We start from the raw sequence: 24,937 nt of genomic DNA, 5'->3' as shown, positions 1-24,937 counted from the left end.
ATACATGTGTTATTATTACCGATCCTTGATTATAAGTGCTAATTTACAATATTATGTATATTATGTATGTTTGCTACAATTAAAAGCCTGCCCATCACTATTAGTAGTTCTGTGATAGCTGTGGTATCTTAAACAGGAAGAACTTGGATGACATAATTTTGCATCAAACTATTTCAAACATTTGACTTCAAGAATGCTGGGACATCAGAACCTGGGCTTTGGTTAAGCAAAGTTTTGGCAAAATACCTTTCCAGAAAGCTGTTCAGCATGTTTGATAAATCATCATTCAGCCCACTGATTATTAGGGATTGACTGGACAACAAGCAGGCAAGGTTACTCATGGTACACGTGGTACACGTGCAACACAGAACTCTGTACTAAGATATAGTAACTTAGTCTACAGTGTTGTAGAATTTCTATGAGACTCTGTTCTTTAATAGTACAATATAAAAATTATAAGGCAGAGTTAGGGGAACATGTTGCTACTTTTGTAAAAATGGAGTTGGTGGCTCTTATAGGCTAGCACAGAGATATGTAGGTGTCTGTGGTGCCGGATCTTCCCTAACAGTCCATCTGGTTCAAGAGTCAGGCATAGGTTTTATACAATGCTGACACATACATAAATACATAAGTGGTTAATGCTCATTTCTATCAGCTGCTCCTCTTCCAGCCCAATTTATCCCATGGATCCAAGCAGCCAACCCCTCCTTTCCGGGCTGACCATATTATGCTACTCTTTATCAGCAGCAGCTCCTGCAATCAATACAATCCTTCTATCGTCTACCTGCCGCAGTTGTCTCTTTTGGACCCCCTCACTTTTTTTCAGGTTACCCCTTTTCTGAAAGCAGTAGTAAAATAATTACCCTATCGAGTTTTAAAACCTTTACAAAACATCTCCAAGACTGGAGAAGAGAGACTAGATAGAATGGATGATCACGCAGGTTCTCCCATTATAGTCTATCTTCACCGATTTTGGAAAGCTTTAAAATATCAGGGCCTTTGTGTCTAATAAACAGACAGAAGGAATTGGTTGTGGGTATTTGGGCAACACTTTGCCTTTCATCTACAGGGATTAAAAGGAATATTTTTATTATTATTAAAAAACCTGAAAAATTAGGAGCATAGACTGAAGATTTTCTTTTTACGTGACTACAATATGAGGTACATAAGGATACCAAATAATTGGTGACAGCCATACACAGCAAAACAGTTGTTTGAACCCTACAAATAGTGATTGCATGATGTTTAGATTTGTTGCGATTGGCAACATGCACTTATATGAAAGGTCCTGATTGTGGACAATCCATCAGAACCAGCTGGTCCATATAGCCTACTGGCTCTTTAGCTTTAGAATCCCAAAAAGAAGGAGTACCACCCTTCCAAGGATTATCAGGCAAGCATTAGTTGACCTCCCACCCAATACAGGTCCATAAATAAAGTTGGCTTGCACATAAAGGTTGTAATAGGTTGGAGCGTGTTCTAAATTAATGTGTACCATTTTTATTATCTGCTGCCATATCAAAGTTATGCCATCTCAACAACAACATTACCATTGACTGGTTTGAGGGTCGATGCTAGAATGACCTGAGAGCCAGAGCAAACCAGGTGGTGTGGTAAAAGAAACAGCAGGCTATACCATCACTTCCTTGTGTTGTTGAATTGAAGAGGGAAATCCTCTGTTATCTGACTTGAATTAATGTGGTCTGGACATGTCAAAACACACCTGTGTTACCAAATTCTCCCTGTTTGATTTGGATTCTTTAAATACCCTTCAAGGTAATAAGCCAATTTCAAACTAATATATTGGGCTGAAGATCTGTTTCTAGGAATTAACAAGTTAAGGTGCGTACACACTTCCAATTTTTATCGTTCCAATCGAACGACGAACGATCGATTGGGCAAAAAATCGTTCGTAAAAAAGTAACCAACGACGCCGACGAACGAGGAAAGTCGCTGGAAACGAACGACCGGACCGGCGGATCGGATTGGACGACGATCGTTGAACATCGTTCGTGTGTACGGTCGTTCGTTGATCGTCCATGGTCAGAGCATGCGTGATGAACGAACGTCCGTTCACTTTCCTGTCGTGCACATAGTTCCTCTATCGCTTAAACGATCGTATCTATTGTGTGTACAATATCTACGAACGATCGTGTCGTTACCTCTATGTGCAGGATCGGTGCTATACGATCGTTCGTGTATATCGTGCAGGAACGTTCGTTGTTCGTTTTCCGACGATAATAATTGGAAGTGTGTACGTAGCTTAACTTTGGCAAAACTGATTATGGCAAAAAAATTATAGATTTTATCAATGATGATAGGTTACATAAGTTGAAACTCATATTTCCACCTTTTAAATTGCTTAGGCAAAAATGTCTTAGGGGAAAAAGGAAATGAGGCATTTTTGGGCACAAAAAAGGTCCAAGATAGTTCAAAGAAACTTCTTCAACCTTCCAGAGCTACCTAAAACAAATTGCACCCTTATAAAACACTAAAAGGCACCCTATTGTTATCTCTCTATCCCTATTGATTCCAATGCATTCTGCCAAAATAACTGAAACTGCATCGGTGATCTGTGAATTGTTGGCTAAATTTTATGGAAATGAGTACACTCATCCTCATCTCCATATATATTGCCATGTAATTATTTGTCTTTATCCTGTGTCTTCTTGATTAAACCTAAATGTATGAAATATGTCCTATTTTACTTTTACTCGCAATAATAGGCTGTCAAATTGACAGCCAAGTATGATTATGTATTATAATAATAATAATCACTTTAATTGAACTGAATTATATACTATTTATTATTATTGAATTTACACCTAAATACTGCTAATGGTGTTACTCTTTCCCTTGCCATTCTCGTGCTTAGGGGTGGTAGAATGTTGTCACAAAGTCCATCTTTCCTTCTTATGAGGGTTGTACAGAAATGATTTAGACTTACCTGAATTACCTGGCTACTGATGCTTAGAGCACTTAAGTTACACTTCAGTCCATACCACATATTTTTACTGGAGGTCAATGCAACATCTTTGCAACCTCTGATTTGTCTTACATGTGGCCTTCAATTTATATGAGAGATAACTATTCCAACTTCCGCAGAAGTTACTTCTTCTTTACTGTTTGATCACAGGGTGGGGCAGGGACTGGACTTAAGCTATGTATACATGCCACAGCAGATTGAAGGGCAACAAATCAGGAATGCCCACTGTGCATTCCAATGGAGAAGAGCATAGCAGGGTGCCACTTGCTCGTCCTCCCCTATCCCTCTTCATAGAACAGAATGGTGCTGTGTGTACAGTACACATTTATTCATCTGATACTAGAAACTATCATAAGATTGTTTCCAATGACAATCATCTGATGTTCATTGATCATCAGGGCTTTAGCTGAGTCACGAACAAATAAATCAGATCACCAAGGTGGATGGGCTGTATGGATTGAACCTCATGACAGAACGGACATAAATTCAAATTCTTTGGCAGATAAGACAGCTACTATAAATGTAATTAAGAGAGCTCCAATATTTGTATTATATCTGTTAATTTAGTAGTTTACCTGTAATTCAGTTTCAAGATAAGCTTAGTGGCCTTTCTGACTTCAGCACAGTTGGCAATGTTCCCTGAATAAAAAAGCAGTTGACTGATTTACTTTTCATGTCGCTTGAAGCTCCTGATTTTGCTGTTCAGCGTGTCCTTTTAATGAATACAGTAGATAAAAGGAGGATGAACTCTCCTGAACTTCCTTGAAAGAACGACCGTTAAAACAGTAGCATTTCAGTGAAGCAGCATGATGAAAAGCTATCAAAATGCATTTTAAGCTGCAGCAAAATTATAATTTGTATGCTGTAGAGCACAACAATGACTAAAAATACAGAACACTGAATATAAATCAGGGTAGCTAGTTCTTCAAAGTAACCAACGTGTCTAACTACGAGATCAAACAGCTAAGTTTCCGGAAGTAAAAGTACTTTATAAGGTATTTTAAAAGTTTAGCTAAAATGAATTGTTTTTGATTATGTGTAAGTTGTATATATTTGTTATGTATGCTGTTAGTGCTAAACTCTAAATGGTAAGCATATGAAGTCAATCCACTGACCAGGTATTCGATTCTGGGCTGTCACAGCCACCTATATTTATCCAAGCCACTTTATCAATATTCATATCCAAGAACACAGACATACTTTTTTTTCTTGCAGCACTAAATTCAGCATACAAGTGAAGAAAAAAATTTCCGTAGTTCATTGCCAGCCATCTTCGTCTTTGTCTAGTGACCCTCTTAGACAAACTACGTCCTCTAAAATGCGACTTTCCAAAGCCCATCCTTGAGGGTCATATACATTATCATATCATATAATTTATAAACCTGAATAGTTCCATGGTCTTCCTTAATTGAGTATAAATGGGTCTATGTGGCTCAAAATATAATTATACATTTTAAAAGTGATTACTGCCCTTTGTGTGGAACCCTACTTCATTCTCCTCTGTCACATCATCATCCTTTATTTCCTCCAGTGGTGGTCTATCATCAATACTGACCTGCATTCCTGTCACTCAATGACACAATGAGTTCCTTGCTTGCTACAGACTGTAGTAGTGGTACCTCCATGGTAGGCTTTTAAAGGGCGAGAAAGCTGAACAATCCACAAAGTGCTTGCAGATAATGAAGCTATGGAAGTTTAAATACATGCTGGTGTGGTTGGTGAGGAGGTAATGCTTATGTTGGCAGAAAATATTATGTTGGTAAAGTTCTCATCCCCAGATTGGGACAACAGATCTGGTTTCTTTGAGCAATACCTACTTCTTTCCTCTTCTCTGTGCTTTTTGACAGACTCAATGATACTATTACCAAAGCTATAAAGTGACCTGTTTCAATGTTAGCTAACTTTATTTTAGTGGATCAGTTGATTTACCTGTGAGCTACAACATATGGAAACCAAACATGTCCTGCAGATTATGTACTATAGGAATTCCTTTCATGTTCCCCTGCACCAAACTGTAAATCTGCACATTTAAACTAGGATTTCATGGGACATTTTAATTTTTTTCTTCTGGGAGATTTAACCACTGGGTGATAGTCAATCACTATTTTAGCAACACATTGAATTAAGTGTGCTGTAGATCAGGTGTTGGTTAACTAACTTATATATATACCAGTGTAAGTTGTTAATTGATTTTGTTTGCTATTTCCATAATAATCAATAATCAATGCCGCATTCCCATATAAACATATGTATGTATCAACCCAACGTTTAATGGGACTTTTAAGACATCACACAACATAAATATACAATAAAATGCCAGCAAACTTTATCTATCAATATTCTTTAAAAACAAAATACAAAATGTCCACACGTTCACATCAATGTACATGGATCCTTAAAACAGCATATATATTTATCCATGGTCTTATAACATTAAATTCTACAGGTTTCACTGATACATGTGTTCACACAATATTTCAACAATCAATATGTAGATTAGATATAAATATTAGAGATATTATTTAAACAATGAACACCTTATTCTAGTAAGAACCTGTGTTCGTCACAATTATTTACAGTTAGGTTTATAAATATTTTGACAGAGACAACTTTTTTCTAATTTTGGTTCTGTACATTACTACAATTATTTTAAATAAAACAACTCAGATGCAGTTGAACTGCAGACTTTCAGCTTTAATTCAGTGGGTTGAACAAAAAGATTGCATAAAAATGTGAGGAAGTAAAGCTTTTTTTTACACAATCACTTCATTTCAGGGGCTCAAAAGTAATTGGACAATTGACTCAAAGGCTATTTCATGGGCTGGTGTGGGCAATTCCTTCGTTATGTCATTATCAATTAAGCAGATAAAAGGCCTGAAGTTTATTTGGGGGGGAGACTTGTATGTGGAAGATTGTGCTGTGAACAGACAACATGCGGTCAAAGGAGCTCTCCATGCGGGTGAAACAAGCCAGCTGCAAAAACCGAAAAAACCTATACGAGAAATAGCTACAATATTAGGAGTGGCAAAATCTACAGAGAAAGAAATGATGTACATCATGTAGATTTTTAAAGTACATCACGAGAAAGCAACGCCAAAAGACCTGGACGTCCACGGAAGACAACAGTGGTGGATGATCGCAGAATCATTTCCATAGTGAAGAGAAACCCCTTCACAACAACCAACCAAGTGAACAACACTCTCCAGGCGGTAGGCGTATCGGTATCAAAGTCTACCATAAAGAGAAGACTGCATGAAATTAAATACAGAGGGTGCACTGCAAGGTGCAAGCCACTCATAAGCCTCAAGAATAGAAAGGCTAGATTGGACTTTGCTAAAAAAACATCTAAAAAAGCCAGCACAGTTCTGGAAAAACATTCTTTGGACAGATGAAACCAAGATCAACCTTTACCAGAATGATGGCAAGAAAAAAGTATGGAGAATGATCTGTAAAACATGGCGGAGGCAGTGTGATGGCTTGGGCGTGCATGGCTGCCAGTGGCACTGGGACACTAGTGTTTATCCATGATGTGACACAGGACAGAAGCAGCCAAATTAATTCTGAGGTGTTCAGAGACATACTATCTGCTCAAATCCAGCTAAATGCAGTCACATTGATTGGGAGGCGTTTCATAATACAGATGGACAATGACCCAAAACATACAGCCAAAGCAACCCAGGAGTTTAATAAAGCAAAGAAGTGGAATATTCTTGAATGGCCAAGTCAGTCACCTGATCTGAACCCAATCGAGCATGCATTTCACTTGTTGAAGACTAAACTTCGGACAGAAAGGCCCACAAACAAACAGCAACTGAAAGCCGCTGCAGTAAAGGCCTGGCAGAGCATTAAAAAGGAGGAAACCCAGCATCTGGTGATGTCCATGAGTTCAAGATTACAGGCTGACAATGCCAGCAAAGGGTTTTCAGCCAAGTATTAGAAATGAACATTTTATGCAATCTTTTTGTTCAACTCACTGAATTAAAGTTGAAAGTTTGCAGTTCAACTGCAAACAAAACTGAAGTGCAGTACATAGCAAAGTGCACTGGTTTGAACAGACTGTTAGCTTTTACATATCCAGTTGAAGCTGTAGTTTTACTTATAATAAAATACCCTGCAGATAATCTTTAATACAGGCGTGTCCTGTAGTGCTATAGAGACCAGAGGGAGTAAATCAGTAAATCAGGTATATAACCTACCCAGACGTTCTCTGTAATCATGAAGCGTTAATTAGGACCTATCACCACAAGTTTTACTTTATATAAAAGGGTGAATAACTTTTTATTATAAATCATAAATGTGTTTTTTCCATAAATCCCTTTTTTTTTTTAAAAATAAAAAAAGGTAGTGCCCCTTCCCTCCTGTCTTTACTTCCCTTCTGTCTGAGCTTCCTGGGATACATGCTTCACATATCACACATATGCAATGCGCAGAAGAGCTTTTACCTGCAATGAAAAAAAAAATGTGAATGCCGGAGATCTTTGCACCTTTGCAGTGTGAGATCGGGTGGCTTAGGTAGAAGGAAAAGGATAGCAGCGCCCGTCTCTTCCTCTGCACAGGGACAAAAAAGGAATCCAGGACAGCACGGGACAGAGCAGACATGATTGCAGGGGCAGCTTGGATGCATCTGAGGGGCTGGATCAACTATTTTTTGCACCAAGAAAAGGTGTTTGCTAAGGGACTAGATAGAGAGTTTAGATGAGCATATCTTACTTTAAAAGGTGCAAAGAAATCCTTGTGGAATGGGTTATAGGGGATAGGAAGGAAGGTTGGAAAAAAAAACAGTCATTCTTGCTAGGCGAGGGAACTTTTTTTTTTTTGTTTGTTTTTTTTTTACAGTTTAAGATATGTTCCTAAAAGTCCCCTCATCTCACCAGCAATTTTGGTGACAATACTATGTTCATGCTTTGCAACAAACCAAAAAGTGTAGTCATATTTTAATCTCAATTGCATCCAAATCTCCCTAGCACTAATATATTGTGAAATGATTGCTGGTGCAGCACATGGTCTGTTTGTCTTTGTATTTTTTCTAATAAAGACACTCTGTGGTTTAATAAAAAATTGATGTATCAGAGATGTGGCTTCCGAAAGGCAGCCAAGTTCCCCCTACGCTCGAGTTAGAGAAATCAGATGATTTCCAAAAGCTGTTTTTAAATAATTTGCAGGAAAATCTTTATAGGTTGCTTAAAAAACGACAAACCAAGTCCTCCTCGGTGACTAAATAATGGGATCTCCAAAGAAATGTGCAGTGTTGAAATGCTTTTGTGAAACATGTATCCTATGAACTACTAATGTTTATTAGCATTGTGGAGTATTTGACCAATGTAAAAATAAATATGCTGATTTAAGGAGAAGCACAGCAGTCTAGCAGCTACATTCATAAAAATCTCAACCATTATTAAACAATGCCGTTTTACCTCCCCCGTTCTTTCTCGCTTTTAGGAAACAGCTTTTTTTTTTTAACCCACGCTTCAGTGCATCATAGTGAGCTGCAAAGCGCTTGCGTATTAAAACCTCTTGATCTGTGAATAATGTGTCCCCCCACCCCTCCTCACCCTGTAAAAAAGCTCCTTGCCCACAGGGACTGAATTTCAAGGCAGATCTCTATTAGCTTATTTTGATGTTTTTATCCTTTCGTGATTGGGAACCATTCTCTGCAGCCAAAACAGACACATTTCCGAGGGCGTTGAGTGAATTTTTAGATCTCCTTAGAGGAGTAAGCTTAAATAAAACATTAGGCCACTGCCAAAGCTGACTGGCTTGAGTGATGTAACATCTCATGCGGTTCATGCATTTCAATGTAAGTTTACACTCGTGTGAACATCAGCTCCGCCATCCAGTATGGCTTTAAGTGAAGGTTTGCACGCAAACATGGCCTCCACGAAAGTTACCTCAGGCTAAAGCACTTCCATCATCGACAAAATTAAGTATTATCCTGGGTCTCCAGTGGTTAACTCCATCTCTGATTCGACTCTTGCTTATGTTTTATTAATGGCGTGAGATTGTCCTTTTACTTCCAGTCTCTCGCAGCAGGTGAGATTGTCATATCCACTAAGAGAGAACGAGAGAAGATTGCCAGGCACTCGCGTGGATTGTTTCCACAGTTCTTAATTTCTGTTGAGAGGCACGCAATATAAACAAAGTTTTGCTTAACTGCGGGAACATTTGTCAGGGCTTTGATACACACAAACTTCCACTTCAGCACTATGAAAACATTGTGCGTTTTTTTAAAGCCCTTGAGCTCTGAGCTTATTCTGCCTCAGCAACACTTCCAGCTACTTCTATAGGCTCATGCTCAGCTAATTTGCAAGATTTGCTTTGTGAGATTGATCTTTTTTTAATTTTAGATTTAGTAAAATAGATTATTCCTGTGTCATGTGAGGTTTGTTTTAATTCTGCTCCAAAATGCCCTCCATTAATAGGATCTATATGCCTAGTAAAAAAATGTTAGAGTATAGACAAAATCAGTCTGACCTACTTTGTTGGAAATAAATTTAAACAGAGATATAGTTGTATATATTATTAAATTATAACACTGTATGTTTTTAACATTTGTACAGTGGAGTAATGTCACCTTTGCTGCATTAAAGTAACCTTTGTATTTCTGCCTATACACCAAAAAATAAGTAAATAAAATGTGCATTTTTAGGAATGCAGTGCATTAGAGTACACAGTAGTGCATTATCCTGTGTTGTGGTGTGCTACAATGCAGTAAATCTCAGTAAGGTCCTTGGGGTGCCACTCAGAATGAATGCCACTGCAGAGCACCAAGATGTGTAATAGTCCTTGTAGTAAAGTGTTCACATAATAGTGTGAATCAAACCTTAGGTCCATTTCAAGCAGCTAACTCTGCCACTAGCAAAACATCTAAACTACAACCTTACCTTCAGACTTGCACTGCTTTACCTATCTTACTTAAATTGCTTACCCTGATTTCATTGCATACAAACAACTTTTCACAGTGACTCTGAAGCAACTGAATCAAGACAGGGTACACTTTTTTTTCTAGCATATGAATATCCAGCATCATTCCGTCCCCTAGAGTTACCATCACATTTAAGTGCAGTTTTGGGGAGAGCAGCATGATTTTGATATGCTATTTACAGCACCCTATCAGGCTCATACCACCAGACATGATCTGTCTGCATAGCAGTGATGTAATTATGTCATTAGGTTTAAGATAAGGTATGTAATAAAAACAATAATATTATGTTGATAAGAGGCAAAGAAAGAACTAGTGAAGGTATAGCCTAATGAACTTCAGCTTTAGGATAACAATTACTTCTTCATAGGGTCTTTTTGTAGCTAGAAGTAGATTATGTGTATGTAAACATAAAATGTATGGCAAGTGCAGCATTCTCAGCATTATTATTATTTTTAATATTATTATTAATATTATTATGAAAACAAAATTTATATAGCGCCAACATATTATGTAGCGCTGTACATTAAATAGGGGTTGCAAATGACAGACAGATCCAGACAGTGACACAGGAAGAGGTGAGAACCCTGCCTCGAAGAGCTTACAATCTAGGAGGTGGGGGAAGTAACACACAATAGTAGGGGAGCTATATAGTGGTGGGGATTTCAAAAGACAGAAGAAGATGGGTAGGCAAGTTTGAAAAATGGGGTTTAAGTGCTTTTTTAAATGAACAGAAGGTAGGATCAAGCTGAATAGGATGAGGAAGACCATTTCAGATAGTTGGGGCAGCTCTAGAAAAGTCTTGGAGCCCTGCGTGCGATGAGTTTATGCGTGAGGAGGTCAGTAGTAGGTCACTGGAGGAGCGAAGAGAGCGGCTAGGGGTGTGCTAACGTGTTATCTTTCTACTAGGTTAGAAAGGTAAGTGGGACAAGCCTTGTGGAGGGATTTGAAGGCAAAGCACAAGAGCTTGAATTTGATTCTAAGGTGAAATAGAGGCCAATGAAGAGAACTACAAGGAGAGACAGCAGAAGAAGAGCGGTGGAAAGGATGGATGAGTCTGGCTGCAGCATTCATAATAGATTGTAGAGGAGAGAGTCGTATTAGTGGAATACCAGAGAGGAACATGTTACAGTAGTCCAGACGAGAGATGATAAGAGCGTGTTCAAGTAATTTGGTGGTCTCTGGGGACAGTTGGGGGTGGATTTTGGAGATGTTACGCAGGTTAATGTGACAGGATCTGGAAATGTTCTGAACATAAGGGGTAAATGAGAGGGCAGAATCAAAGGTGATGCCAAAACAACGTGACAGAGGAGAGGGATGAATAACAGTGTTAACACTGTTAACAATGAGTTTGGTTTTATCCAGGTTGAGTTTCAGAAACCGGTCAGACATCCATGATGATTTGGCTGACAGGCAGCATGAAACCTTATCCAGGACTGAGGGAGACAAGTCAGGGGTGGACAGATTGATTTAAGTGTCATCAGCATACAGATGGTACTGTAAACCCAAAAAAGGAAATGAGACTACCGAGAGAGGAGGTGTACAGGGAAATAAGAACTGGTACAAGGACTGACACTTGGGGAACACCAACAGGGAGTAGAGAAGAAGAGGAGGAATTATCATTAAAAGAAACTTGAAAGGAGCGGTCAGACAGATAGGAACTAAACCAAGAGAGAGCGGTGTCACAGACACTGATGGAGTGCATGATTAGAAGGGAGTGATCAACATTTTCAAAAGCAGAGGAAAGATTAAGAAGAAGGAGCAGGGAAAAGTTGCCTTGAGACTTAGCTCTGATGAGGTCATTGGCCACTTTAGTAAGGGCTGTTTCAGTGGAGTGGGCAGCTCGAAAACCAGACTAGAGAGGGCCAAGGAGAGAGTTAGTGCTCAGGAAATTGGTAAGTCTTTTGTAGACAAGGCGCTTCAAGAGTTTGGAAACATATGGGACAATGGAAAATAGGACAGTAGCTAGAATGTAGGGATGGGTCCAGCGAGGGTTTCTTCAGGATAGGGAGAACAATGCCATGTGGGGGGATAGATACCAGTAGAAAGGGAGAGGTTGAATAGTTCAGTTAGGGCGGGGACCAGGGTGGAGGAATAGGCACAGAGTAGATCAGAGGGAATAGAGTCAAGCCGACAGGTAGTAAATGGAGTTAATGAGAGAAAAGAGGAGACTTCATCCAGAGTAACAGGGCTGAGGGATGAATTACAGGTGAAAGGGCTGGATTTGGTTGGAGTAGCACAGTGAGCAGAGACAACATGTCTGATTTTGTCAATTTTATCTCTAAAGTAGGTGGCTATGTCTTGGGCAGAGAAGGTAGTTGTGGCAGGAACAGGTATAGGGTTTAGGAGGGAGACAACTGTTGAGAAGAAACTGCGTTGGTTGGAAGATTGAGAGGATATGACAGCAGGGAAATAATTTTGCTTGGCGACAGTAAACTCTGTGTTAAAGTGTTGTAGTATGGCTTTGTAGTCCATGAAGTTGGTGCTGAGGCCAAATTTCCTCCACTGGCGCTCATCTGAACTTTCTTTTGTAGATGTTTGGTGTAATTGTTGTGCCAGGGTTGAGGGTTAGCAGGAGAGGGATAGCGGAAGGTAGCAGGGGCAACTTTATCCAGAGCCAAAGAAAGAGGAAGAACAGCTTTATCTGAGGTGGTAGCTTTATCTGGAGATGTAATTTTAGAGAGGGTGGGTGTTAGGAACATAAAGCAGTTTGAGAATAGGTTGTGGTCAAGGTTACGGATATCTCTCTGCCATTGACCAGGTCTAGGATGTGGCAAAGGGGGGCAAGAGTTTGATAGGTTGAAGAATGCCTATATTGTTGAGGCTATAACAGTTGTTGGAAAGACTACTGGATGGGGCTTGTTCAAAATGCTTTGGAGGTACCGGCCTGCCCTATTTAGGGTGAGATATTCAAGAGTGTCCACTTTTCCACAGAAGGACTTGTCTCAAAGAAGCACTTCAGGACCTGTCACAAGAAAGCATCAATGGGTCCTCTGCTACAAAGAGAAATCAGACCTGTATCATAGGAGATTTTCAAAGATGACTGTAAACTGCTAATTTTCCAAAGCCATCTGAAAATAAAAGTTTAGGTCACTATAGGTGAATTTATTTACATTGCCAGTTAAGGAATAGCCACTTAAGGAAACACTGAAAACATGACTGACTCCTTACACCAAAATTTGTATAGTGAAAGCAAAATGATCTAATAAATAAATGGTCTGATGAGGAAACAGAATTTCTTCTAATTCATGATAAAATTTATCTCTAGAGCAGGGGTGTCAAACTCAAATACACAGTGGGCCAAAATTAAAAACTTAGACAAAGTTGCGGGCAAAAGTTGAAACCGAAATAGCCCTGCTACTACAATTCCCTGCGTCAAGAAAACAGTCCAATGCGGGGGTTAATGTTATGAGTTCCTGGAACTCCCTCTTCACTGAAATAGCACCGCTACTACAATTCCCTGCGTCTATAAAACAGTCCAATGTGGGGCCATGCATAGGCAGAGATGGTCTATAGACGTGAGTAATGGGGCTACTACAATTCCCGGCATTACTTTTGTCTATAAAACAGTCCAATGTGGGGCCAGGCATAGGCAGAAAGGCCGCTGATCTATAGATGCGAGTGATGCCGGGAATTGTAGTAGTGGCACTATTTCAATGCAGCAGTGGGTCACCTGTAAAACATATTTAGGATTCCTTTGGGGGCCAAATAAAAGGACGTTGTGGGCCAGATTTGGTTCACAGGCCAGCGTTTGACACCCATTCTCCGGAGGGCTTATCCAAACATACAATGCAGGGATTCTAGGCATATTTTTATTGTCTACTTTTGCTGTCAGGACCTAGTGATACAGCAAAATAATATAATTCCTGGCCAAAAAAAGGACTTGAAGCCTGTGGGAGCAGTGTTATAATCAGCTTGCTTCAGTTGGTCAGGTGTAGGTTTGGCAACATTGTGTGCCCAAAAAATTAGGTCAGCTGAACTACCTGAATTTCCAGATGTTTCCATCAATGGATTTTTTCTAACCTGTTGGCACACATTGCCAGGATTCATCAATCTCGGATTGTGAACAAGTGGTTCAGGAAGCATGAGACAAAATTCTTACACATGGATTGGCCACCACAGAGTACAGACCAAAATCCAATTGAAAATCATTGGGATGTGTTGGAAAAGACATTACATAATAATTTGACTCCCTCGTCATCATCATCATCCCTCATCATTTGAATAAGCCTATCAAATTGAAGAATAAGCAAATGATTGAAGAAAATAAAACAAAAGAATTTACAATGAAATATCAGAGAGTATATAACAAGTGCAAGCTAGTGTTTCTAAGAAATATCAGCTTTCTAAAATGTGGGATGTGGTAGAGTAGGGATTGATTCCTGTTGCTAAAAAAATCCTATTTATGTAATTTCACTTTGTATTTTTCCTTTTCTACTATTCAATTTATAAAAGACATTAAAAGCCAGAAAGTGTAAAAGATACATTTTACTGTTGAAGACTATGCTATGCTTAAGTATAAAAAAAGTCAAAAAACATCAAAAATCAGTAAAAGCTTCCAAGAGAGCAAGTCCCTTGATTATATGCTGCATGTCACTTTAATCATGTGAAGGTTTATAATCCTCATTAATTGTACGGATCAGTAAAACCAAGGAAAGTCAGAAAAATTAGTGATTGTCAGAATAAAAGAAAGTTCTTAATCCGCCACTTTGACGTTCTCAGGGTTGATGATTGAGAAGAACACAGGAAGTAAGGCAAACAGTTTTTTTTTTGCTACTTGAGTGCTTCTTGTCTTGAACACTTACTTTCCTAATTCAAGGGTTAAAGTCTTAATACACTTTCAGTAAAAAATGCAAATTGCTCAAAGAAGTAAAAACACATTTAGGAATTTGTATGTGTTTAAGTGCTTTTACATTGTCTTCTGCAATTTTACGGATCATATGGAAATCACTAAGATAAACTGCAAAACACTGAAGTATGAATTCTAATTAGATATTTGTTTCACATTCCATTATAACTTTTAATGTTAAAACTAGTCATGATCGAAACTCCCCAGATTCGGCTTAGGTTGAGCCTGAAAATTGTCCTAAACGTTCAACAACCCTGAATTTAGCACCAGACCCTGTTGAAGTTTACGTGAAACAAAGTCTGCTTTAAATTTCTGTTCACTTAATGACTTCACTGCAATTAGACAACTTCTCAAAGTGTGCATCACATAGTAAACTAAAAAGAGCCAACTTTATTCCTAGGAGGAAAATATTCAGCATCATCTACCCCCCCTCCCCCCACCACAGATGGACTGTTCCTTGCATACCCTCTTCATATATTCATATATAACAGGTGCATGTACATTTAAACTTCTTCTTTATTGCCAATAATACCCATTATCTTAGAGCTAATAGGCAAAAACATTTTGTCAATAGCTGGTCCTCAATTTCTTGCCTACTACAACCAGCTGCAGGTTCATCAGTTTGACGGGCAGACTTAAAGTGGACCCATAATTGGATGATTTTGTAAATTGCCATTTCTGACCTGGTACTGTAATATACAGCTTAACTGGTTGATTCTTAACGTCTTATTCTCTGTCTTTAATACCTTCTAAATCTCTGACCAAGAATGAGTATATAGTTCGAGTATCTAGATAATTTATAACCTATAAGATCAGCTTCCCAAGTAAACAAATAGCATTTTATACAATGAGTATAGGGATAGCGTTTTACATTATTTCTCACAATCAAGTGGTAGGTCCACTTTAAGAGCCAATTTATTGATATAGAGAGCCACTGCAGGGTAGGTAGAGTATTTTAGAATGATGACATGACCCAGGTAATTCAGAGGCACACTCCCCCCTCAACCATTTAACCCCTCCCCGAACTTCCATCAATTAGTCTAAACACTTCAATGTGGTCAAACGGCTGCGTTCAGCCATTTTAATAAAAACAATTTATACTAAACTTTTCTTAAATTTCCATTAAACATACCATAACGCTGTTATCATTATGAATACAAACATCAGTGCAACAATACTTTCACAATTCCCCAACATTTTACCCGTACCATCCTGGTTAGTACTGCCATCCCCTTCTCAACAGACTGCAGATCCTAACTCCATTCCACTTGATTGAGGTTGCCACAACTGCTCCATGTTCTTAGCCACACAACTCTGCCTTGGGAACACTAATTCTTTGCAACAGCTCAACCCTTTAAGGATACCGTACACCATGATGGGCCTCCCGCCACCTTTTGCTTACCCCAAAGCACCACCTTTGAGGACCTCAGCTGCCACCACTCAGATCCCCCCACCAAAACACACCCTCCAGGGAGATCTCTTCTTGCTGCTTTCATACTGACCTCCCCCCTTTCCATCCACCCCTTTTAAACCACCTCACTAATTCCTTGACCAATCACTTTGACCTGATATCCCTGTCAACCCTCCTTAACCCTGTCCTCTTTACTTACTCCCTGCCCCTGGTCATGCCCTCCGGCCAACTACTCCTCCTGTTGCCGGGGTCTGTTCTTTACTTTACTGATAGGTGTAGTTAACACTGTCTGGATATTTTCTGTATGGGCCACCCAAAGGCTGTATCCCAGAGATCTCCCACAGCTTCTTAATAGGACAAGAAGTCATGGGAAATCTATTCAATGAAGACACAAATAAAAGCATATTTTTAAGCAGGATCCAGGTTTGCTGAAACACCCAGGTTCACCAATGTGTATCTTCTCCAGTCTTTGGGAGCTTTATTAAAAAGTTAGTGATAATTTCCTCAATGGGGTTACTGGCAGAATTAAAATTATAAAAGTGTAACTTTTACCTATTCTGTGCAAAACATTTTGGCTGTAATTGTAATATAAGGAGTTTTCCAGTTCATCTGTAAAGCTACGTACACACTTCCAATTATTATCGTCGGAAAACGAACGACGAACGTTCCTGCACGATATATATGAACGATCGTATAGCACCGATACCGCACATAGAGGTAACGACACGATCGTTCGTAGATATTGTACACACAATAGATACGATCGTTTAAGCGATAGAGGAACTGTGTGCACGACAGGAAAGTGAACGGACGTTCGTTCATCACGCATGCTCTGAACATGGACGATCAACGAACGACCGTACACACGAACGATGTTCAACGATCGTCGTCCAATCCGATCCGCCGGTCCGGTCGTTCGTTTCCAGCGACTTTCCTCGTTCGTCGGCGTCGTTGGTTACTTTTTTACGAACGATTTTTTGCCCAATCGATCGTTCGTCGTTCGATTGGAACGATAAAAATTGGAAGTGTGTACGCACCTTAAGTCCTGTTCATATTCACAGAAAAGTTAAAGATCACGTTAGTGTTTACATTTGCCTATGTTATTGGATAGCCAGCTAAAGCAGGGTAGTATTGAAAGTTCTTGTGAACTTGTGAATGCCATCTGGATGACTCACTAATTTTTATCTCTTAGGTTGGATACCTCAAAGAACTTCACACCTTAAGTAGATCCAAAACTAGTGATATTTTAGGACAGAGTGACAACCCATGCAATCATTTTTGTGAATTGAATTTACCTTACAAAATGTATTACATATTGAAAATGAAACATTTGCAGTATATGCAGCAGATCTGTGTGCTAAAGTATTTTATTGATTTAAAATAAATGAATTTTATGTGTACAAATCACCACAAAATGAATAGTAACTAATAAAAAAATCACATCATTATACTATAGAATACTGACCCGATTGCTGACTTCCTGTAAGTGGATGTATGTTCTATATTCTGAGTGCCTGCAGACAAGCAAACAATAAGCAAATACTGTTAGAAACTAAACAGTGTATAATATTATAATCTAGTTAAGTGAGTTATGTTAGTTATATAGTCATTGCCCTTGACTAAGTACAGGTTGTTTTTAAATGAAACCAGACGATCTTTCATGAAAGAGATATTTATAAGTTCTAGTCACATACTTTTCAGACAGCATTTGAATATCTTGCCTGTAAGTTCATCATCAAATCCCCATTTCTAATTCATTTGCAAAGCAGCTTTTTGAAACTGTGTGTTAAGCACTGGCAGCTTTTTTTTTGTATGGGTTCATGTCCCCGTTTGGCCTAATTGGCTCTGATTTAGTTACATCATTAGGGATTTCTTCAAAGAAATCAAGTACTAGGCCGCGAGCATATTTCCATAATGCAGCACCAGCTCTCCAGCCAAAAACCAAGGCTAAAAAAAGACGTCAGTAATACTAACCGAGCTTAAACTATTTTCTGAATCTGTCCTGTATTTCTTTCAATATCTTTTGGAGACTGCAGAGAAAATGCTGTTTTTGTTTATGTGGATGTAAAGAACACTGCTGATTTGCAATGTGTATGTTAGGGAATTAATCCTTGTTTGTGCACTTGAAGTAAATACACTTCCCACACAAGATCTCTTTTCTTTTTTTTTAAAGTAAACCATAAAATAATAATACAATATATAATATATAATACCAATACAATACAATTTTGTTGGAGTATTTACCTTCCTTGCAGACATTTATCCCCTTCCCTATTAATTTTTCTGACATTTATCATTAAACCAGTATCATTAAACCAACTTCCTCTAAGTCCAAGTCATTCTGGCCCTCTGAAGAAGAGGGGTGTGGGTGTTTTGTAAGCACAGAGCAAGGGAGTAAGAGAGCAGGAATGTTCGGCTATAGAAGGAATTTCATAGCTTTTTCATGCAAACATTATTTACAAACCATAACATTCAGTGATTAAAAACCATGGCCCTGATTTATTGAAACTCCCCTAGACTGGAGAAGACAGAATATCATGGGGGAACCTGGGTAATCCAGCACACTTGGAATTCATTTTCTAAAATTTAATTGCTCTTAGTTGGCAAATGTTTTCAATCCTGCATCAGATTTATTCCAGGTTTGCTGGATAACCCGGGTTCTCATATGACAGTCTATATTCTTTGGTCTTGGACTTTAACATACATTCTGTAATAAAAAATTAAAATATATATTTTGTTCAGTATAGCTTGTGAAGCATTGTGAGTTTCTAAAGACTGTCTTTACCTTTCTGCATCTTGCATATTCCTGTTGCCCAGTTAGGTAACCCAACCCGATAGTGATGAACCTACAGGAATTTGGAAGGGCAAAGGGGAATGTAACAGTCCCCAAATAACTTTAAATGTGTAAACTTTCTTGTTAAAAAAGAACTGGCATTTGGGAGAATCAGGTAGCGGCAACAAGTATGGCAGAAGGATTGTTCTTTTATATAATTTCTGCACTTTTTGGTTTTCTTCAAATAACTGTGCTATGCCAACACAATACAAATCAAGAGGTCTCCTTTAACTTATGTAGAACTTCACATAGCATGAACATTTTACCATTTTTAAATATCAATTTTTATACTGTTTGTAATTTAACTGCATCAAAGTAATGTGCCAGCACAGACCATTCTATAACCAATGTAAAGACTGATGTTTGGGATTAATGTACATATTATTTGTTTTGATAATATTTTATTCACGTTATGTTCATTTCCGGAAGAATGCCTAGAAAAATGATGACATTGAACAAACTATATCAAGGGATGGTAAACAACAGTGCAGAAATGGTTTAATTAAATATTGATTTTTGCTCAGATTAGAACTCTGTGGACATCATGTCTTCTTTCAAGCAAACTAGCTGTATGATTGATTTTAGCCAATATTAGCTTCATATGGATTAGAAATCAAGCATCCAGCCCTCTTGCGAGTTATAAATTCTCTGGCATTGAAAGTAAAATCTTTTATAATAAAAATGTATATTTGGATGATGCTTGAGTGGAATACCTAAAATGAAATATTAATGTCAGGTATCAAAATATTTACTTTTATCTGATAACATTGTATAAAAGAATACTATTTGTTGTATGCAGTCAATTACTTTTGGGTAAAGATTACATTATGCCTTAATAAATTTATGGTTCGTTATCTGTATGTATTAATTGTATTATATAAAAAGCAAAGCATTTTTAAAAAGGGCAATGTGTGGTTTGTACCCCATTCATTTCTTTGCACCAAAATAAAAAAACAACATGTTATTGCTAGTTCTTTCTTCACTTACCACAGTAGAACTTTTGGAGAGGGAAGAGCTACTCAGCAGAGGGGTTGATCAGGTCACAAAGTTGTTTATGTCATTTATGTTGTAAACTGTATTTTTTAGAGTGGCAAAATCTTTTCGGTTCATTAAAAATTGATCAAATTAGGATTGGATCATACCTTTGCCATCTGACTTGTTTAAAATTGCTCGGTAAGGAAGTTGTTCAGAGAGGCATATGGGTAAATGTCCCAAGTGGAACAAAATAAAAACTCCTGGTTTGTCTATAAAAGTTAATTGCAAAAATGGTAAACATGGTATTGCCACCTCAATTGCCAGGTGGAACCCATATATATATATATATATATATATATATATAGAATATATACAGGTTGACATTCAAAAATCCGGCAAACCTCTGGACCTGAGGAGTGTTGATTTTTGAAAATTCTGAATTTTTTTTTATACTTGCCTCCACACACAGGCCAGCCTTACTCTTGCAGCATCAGCAGACATCTGGCACAATTCAAGAGAGCAGGCAGCAGGGACGTCTGAACGTGTATTTAGTTTAGCAAGCAAGACCTAACAGCTGTTTCTGCAGAACAGTGACATCAAATCATTAGTGACCAAACAGTGTAATGCAGTCACATTTTTGTGAAATTCATGCCAGAAAACTGAAGGAATCGGGTTATCAATGGGCGAAGTTTCGATTGTCAACCTGTGTATATATAGATATAAAAACATATATATATATATATATATATATATATATATATATATATATATATATATTAAAATAATGTTTTAATAAGCTTTAATAGACAAGTAAGCACTTCTTTAAAGCAGGATGGGGGAGATAATTTGCATCATACTCCTAATTATCTCCCCCATCATAATTAGCATCCTACTGCTTTCATCTATATTAGGATTTTTAGGATTTTATCCTAATTCAGTCAATACTTTTTTTAAATTTATGACCATTTTTTCACAACTTCTCATTCACAAAGTGGACCCAGGATACCCTGTACTACATTACATTGGGGACACTTGCAGCTGTACTGCAGTTACCAGGGAAATAATATAAAGAGACAACAAGAAATGAGTATGAAATACCCAAACCCAAAAACCAGGCATTTTTTAAGACATTTTCACGTATGAAAATATACACAAAATTTCAATGAAATGAAATGCAAATTGCTTTATTTACAACTGCCAAAATACCAAGTCTTATTAGACCAGCGTTTCTTGAGCTTTTTAATACATGGGAACCCCATTAAATAACATTTACATCTTCAGCGAACTCCTACTATAATTACTAAATTCACAGCTCATATTATATTAGTGTAGTGATCAGTAGGAAGAATGCCTCTTACATTGCTAGCCAATGGGAAGAAAGCCAAAACTGGTGTCACTTAAACTGACCTGAGAGGCACAAACTGCTCATTGCCCAAAAAACCCCCAGCAACGTTTGGAGGAACCCGAGGAAAAACTGTAGTAGACCATCCACATTAGTAAAATCAGTACAAAAATCAAAGTGAGATGACATATACTACAACAAAATGCCCACTAATATTATTATTATTATTAGTATATTCACATAAAAGCCTGAAGGAAATGTTCAACAATTTCTCACAGGGGATATGGCAGGGTAAATATATGTAGAAGACTTTGTTCACAATACTATATTAAAGAGCCTTGAAGTCAGTGGCCAGCAATAACCAGCACAAAAAAAAAGCTTTCCTGCCAAATACATTACCATTGACTTATGAAAGGATGACATGCTTTTTTATATTTGAAAGTCTGTCCAGAACATGTAGGTAACATTGCTTTGTTTATATTCTTAAAATTGGCCACAGAAACCTGTCACAATTATTTTGTTTTTATTTTGGTAAGCATATGTTTTGACTAGAGTCGCACATTTTTCTGTGAACCACAAACTGAACAGACTTAGGTTTAACACTATTACCAAACTAATACCAACACTACCTTTATATATGGAATTCATTATTTTAACAAATATTGAAGCATTAAACAATACAAGATTCATATATACAATACAGTTCCTTACTGAGGTATAGGACCTGGATTTTATGATAATGATCTGTCTACCAAACTATTTGGAGATTACTCCCAGTCATTTATATATGACTCAAGTCAATTATAGTATATCATAATAATATATTGATAAGATATTCACTGCAAAATCTAGTATTGGTAATATCCCAGTGGTATTCCTTTTTTTATTATTTAGTAGTTTTAATCTTATACTTTAATGATAAAACAATTTTTGGTATTTGCACATCTTGACTAAGTTCTATAGGTGGTAAAGTTAATACACATATGCTTGTGGGTCCTTGGTAGTCCCTCTTTTTGATAAGTTGTAAAACTTTTTAAATTAGATTGTCTTCCCCCCTGGGTGATTGTGGATCTACTTACTGCTTGGGCTTGACTTTTTTTGCTTAAATAATTTCAGAACGATTACTAAAAAGTATTTTAGCCAGAATTGCATGTAACACTGTCATAAGATGAAGGTACAATTTCTGTTGGGATCTGTCCCACCTCAGCACATGCACATACCCTACACAAACTATCTTGATTTTCTACTTTAGTAGTTGCTTTGGGGAATACTCCTTGTAGGTACTCCTCACAAAAGCTTATTATCACAAAATTCTTAGCCAGGTTGAGCCCAATAAAACAAGAAAATGTCTTATGTAAAAGAGCTGATTCAATGTAATAATTAGTGCCAAACATTGGGTACCAATAGGCTTCAGTGCTAAAAATATAGCTATATATAACATTTTTTTTAAACATACACTTTTTCAGCATACATTTTAGACAAGATTTTCTGCTCCCTTTTGTCTTATAAGCTACCTTTTCTGTCATGTCTGCCAATGACAAGCCAGTCTTTAAAATCACATTGCTTTGTGGTATATAATATAACTATGATTCCAAATGATATAGGTCATGATTGTTCAAAAATCAAGTGTAATAATATAAAGCAAAACATCTTAGGAATCAATAATGCAATAGTGTATCTCATCAAATCGGTAAGCTTTATCGATTCTTTTCCTTACATCTTTGCTATAATGAAGGACCTAATCTTCCTTCAGAATTGCAGCACTGTTTCCGCATAACAGGCAACTCTCTCACTGGCTCTTCAGGGAGTTCAATGATGGTCCATTATCAAAAGTAAAAAAAACTACAGAAACATCTCTTTTGTCTGGCTTGAGTAACATTGGTAGTAACAAATTGAGTAATAGATCATATCTATATAAAAGCAAAGAAAATGAATAGTGGAATTCACAAGAAAATTCAGCTTTGTCATCCAGTTACAATAAATATTTTGTGTGCTTCTCTGCTTAAAATAAATTAAATCAAATATTTATACCTGGTTAGACCACATAACATTTTAATGACACAAATTGGTGAAATAGGGGGGTTGTACAGATGCACTAGACAGGTAAAATAGTCCTGTTTGCGTCAGATGCATGTAGCTGGAAAAAATATAATTGAACCTCCAAAAACACAGATTGTTCCACAAAATGAAGCTTATCCAAGTACTAAGTATGTATTTCAAATAGAAGACAAATATTTTTATTCTAATAATGATAAAAAAGTAGGAAAGGAAGGGTAGGGGGTTGGAAAATTTCATAAGACTATATCTAATGTATGTTCGATAAAACTTGTTTCGACTTTAGCGTCCTAAAATCATTTTGTTGTACACTACATAATATTATTTTTTTATAATTGTTCAATTACCACCTGTCTAAGCCATCCTGTAATATATGCAGTATTAGATGGATTGCTGTCCTGGGAAGCAATGACACCTTAGGCTCTCACTTCTGGGTTTGCCACCCACATATCTTCACTTAACTTGCCAATATTGTTTGAGTGTTTGAACGATTCCGCCTGTTCGTGAACCCTTGCCACTTATTATACAGTAACTGCCAAACCCAGTTTCATAACTAATGATCTTGAGACTTTATTCACCACACGTAATGTAAAAAGTGCTTGAATAGTGAGCAAGATATTCTCAGTTGTCAGTTTTATGTTGGCGTTGCTTATTGCTTTTCCGGATCCCTACTGAAAGCTTCCAGAAGGGCAACATACATCTTCTGCACAGGTATTCACCCTGTAACTGCTACTCCACTTTATGTAACTGCATTTATGTAATACTCAGTGGACCAACAAAATATGTAGCATTGCAACTTTTTCTCTAATGTTTCCTTAATTACAACATATGGATGTTTACAAAAAAAACAAAACAGGCTCCTGCTTCTTCAACATCCTCCATTTACAAATCCCACATGTACAAATGGAAGGCAGAAGAAATGGAATATTAAACCACCCGTGTACATTTTAATGTTCCCCTTAATAAGTGTATTATGTTACAAAATAACTTTTATTTGTTAGAAAAAAAGTGTACTAACGTGTAAACAGTTTTACAAATAACCTGGGAGTGTAAGCTTTATAGCTGCACATATAAAATAGATTAGGTCTAGAAATAGTTTTAGGCTGTATTTAGCAACTAGAGGTTTGCTGCAAACTGTTCTCTTTTTACACAGCGGTAAACAAAATACTTTACTTTTTGCTATAATCATATTGTGTTGTGATGTGGTATAACATGTTGCAGCACTTTTCGGTATGCTGAAATTCAGCATATTCTATTTTTGACTAGTATACACCAACTGTATAAACAGCCCAAACTTTTTTTTTTCACAAGGATATGGGGTTAAATCCCTGTAAGTGATATGAATGTTCTCTCCTGATTGAAAGATTTGCCCTCACTTCCTGATACAATGACACCTATGAAATGTTGTATTTGTCATACTTTTTTGTCCTGGTGACAAGGAAGCTCCAAATCTCCCCAACCAGAGGACTTGACATAAATCTAATTCATTATCACACAAATTAAAACAAAACATAAATAGGTAAATAATTACATTTGAAGGTAAGCACGACAAATAATACACAACTAA

General features: G+C 37.4%; 1 long non-coding RNA gene across 2 annotated transcripts in view; it reads right to left on the bottom strand.

Annotated features, from left to right (window-relative positions):
- LOC140327751 (uncharacterized) overlaps positions 1-24,937 on the bottom strand; it is a 180,481-nt gene that overhangs the window by 149,537 nt on the left and 6,007 nt on the right. For both annotated transcript variants that reach the window (XR_011920103.1, XR_011920104.1), the window contains exon 2: positions 17,631-17,679. This is a non-coding gene — a long non-coding RNA (uncharacterized lncRNA). The remainder of the gene's footprint in view (positions 1-17,630; positions 17,680-24,937) is intronic.

The sequence above is a fragment of the Pyxicephalus adspersus genome, chromosome 3 (assembly GCF_032062135.1).
Source record: "Pyxicephalus adspersus chromosome 3, UCB_Pads_2.0, whole genome shotgun sequence".
Classification (NCBI taxonomy): domain Eukaryota; kingdom Metazoa; phylum Chordata; class Amphibia; order Anura; family Pyxicephalidae; genus Pyxicephalus; species Pyxicephalus adspersus.
Note: the sequence above shows the minus strand (reverse complement) of the source record. Positions and strands in the feature narration are given on the sequence as shown.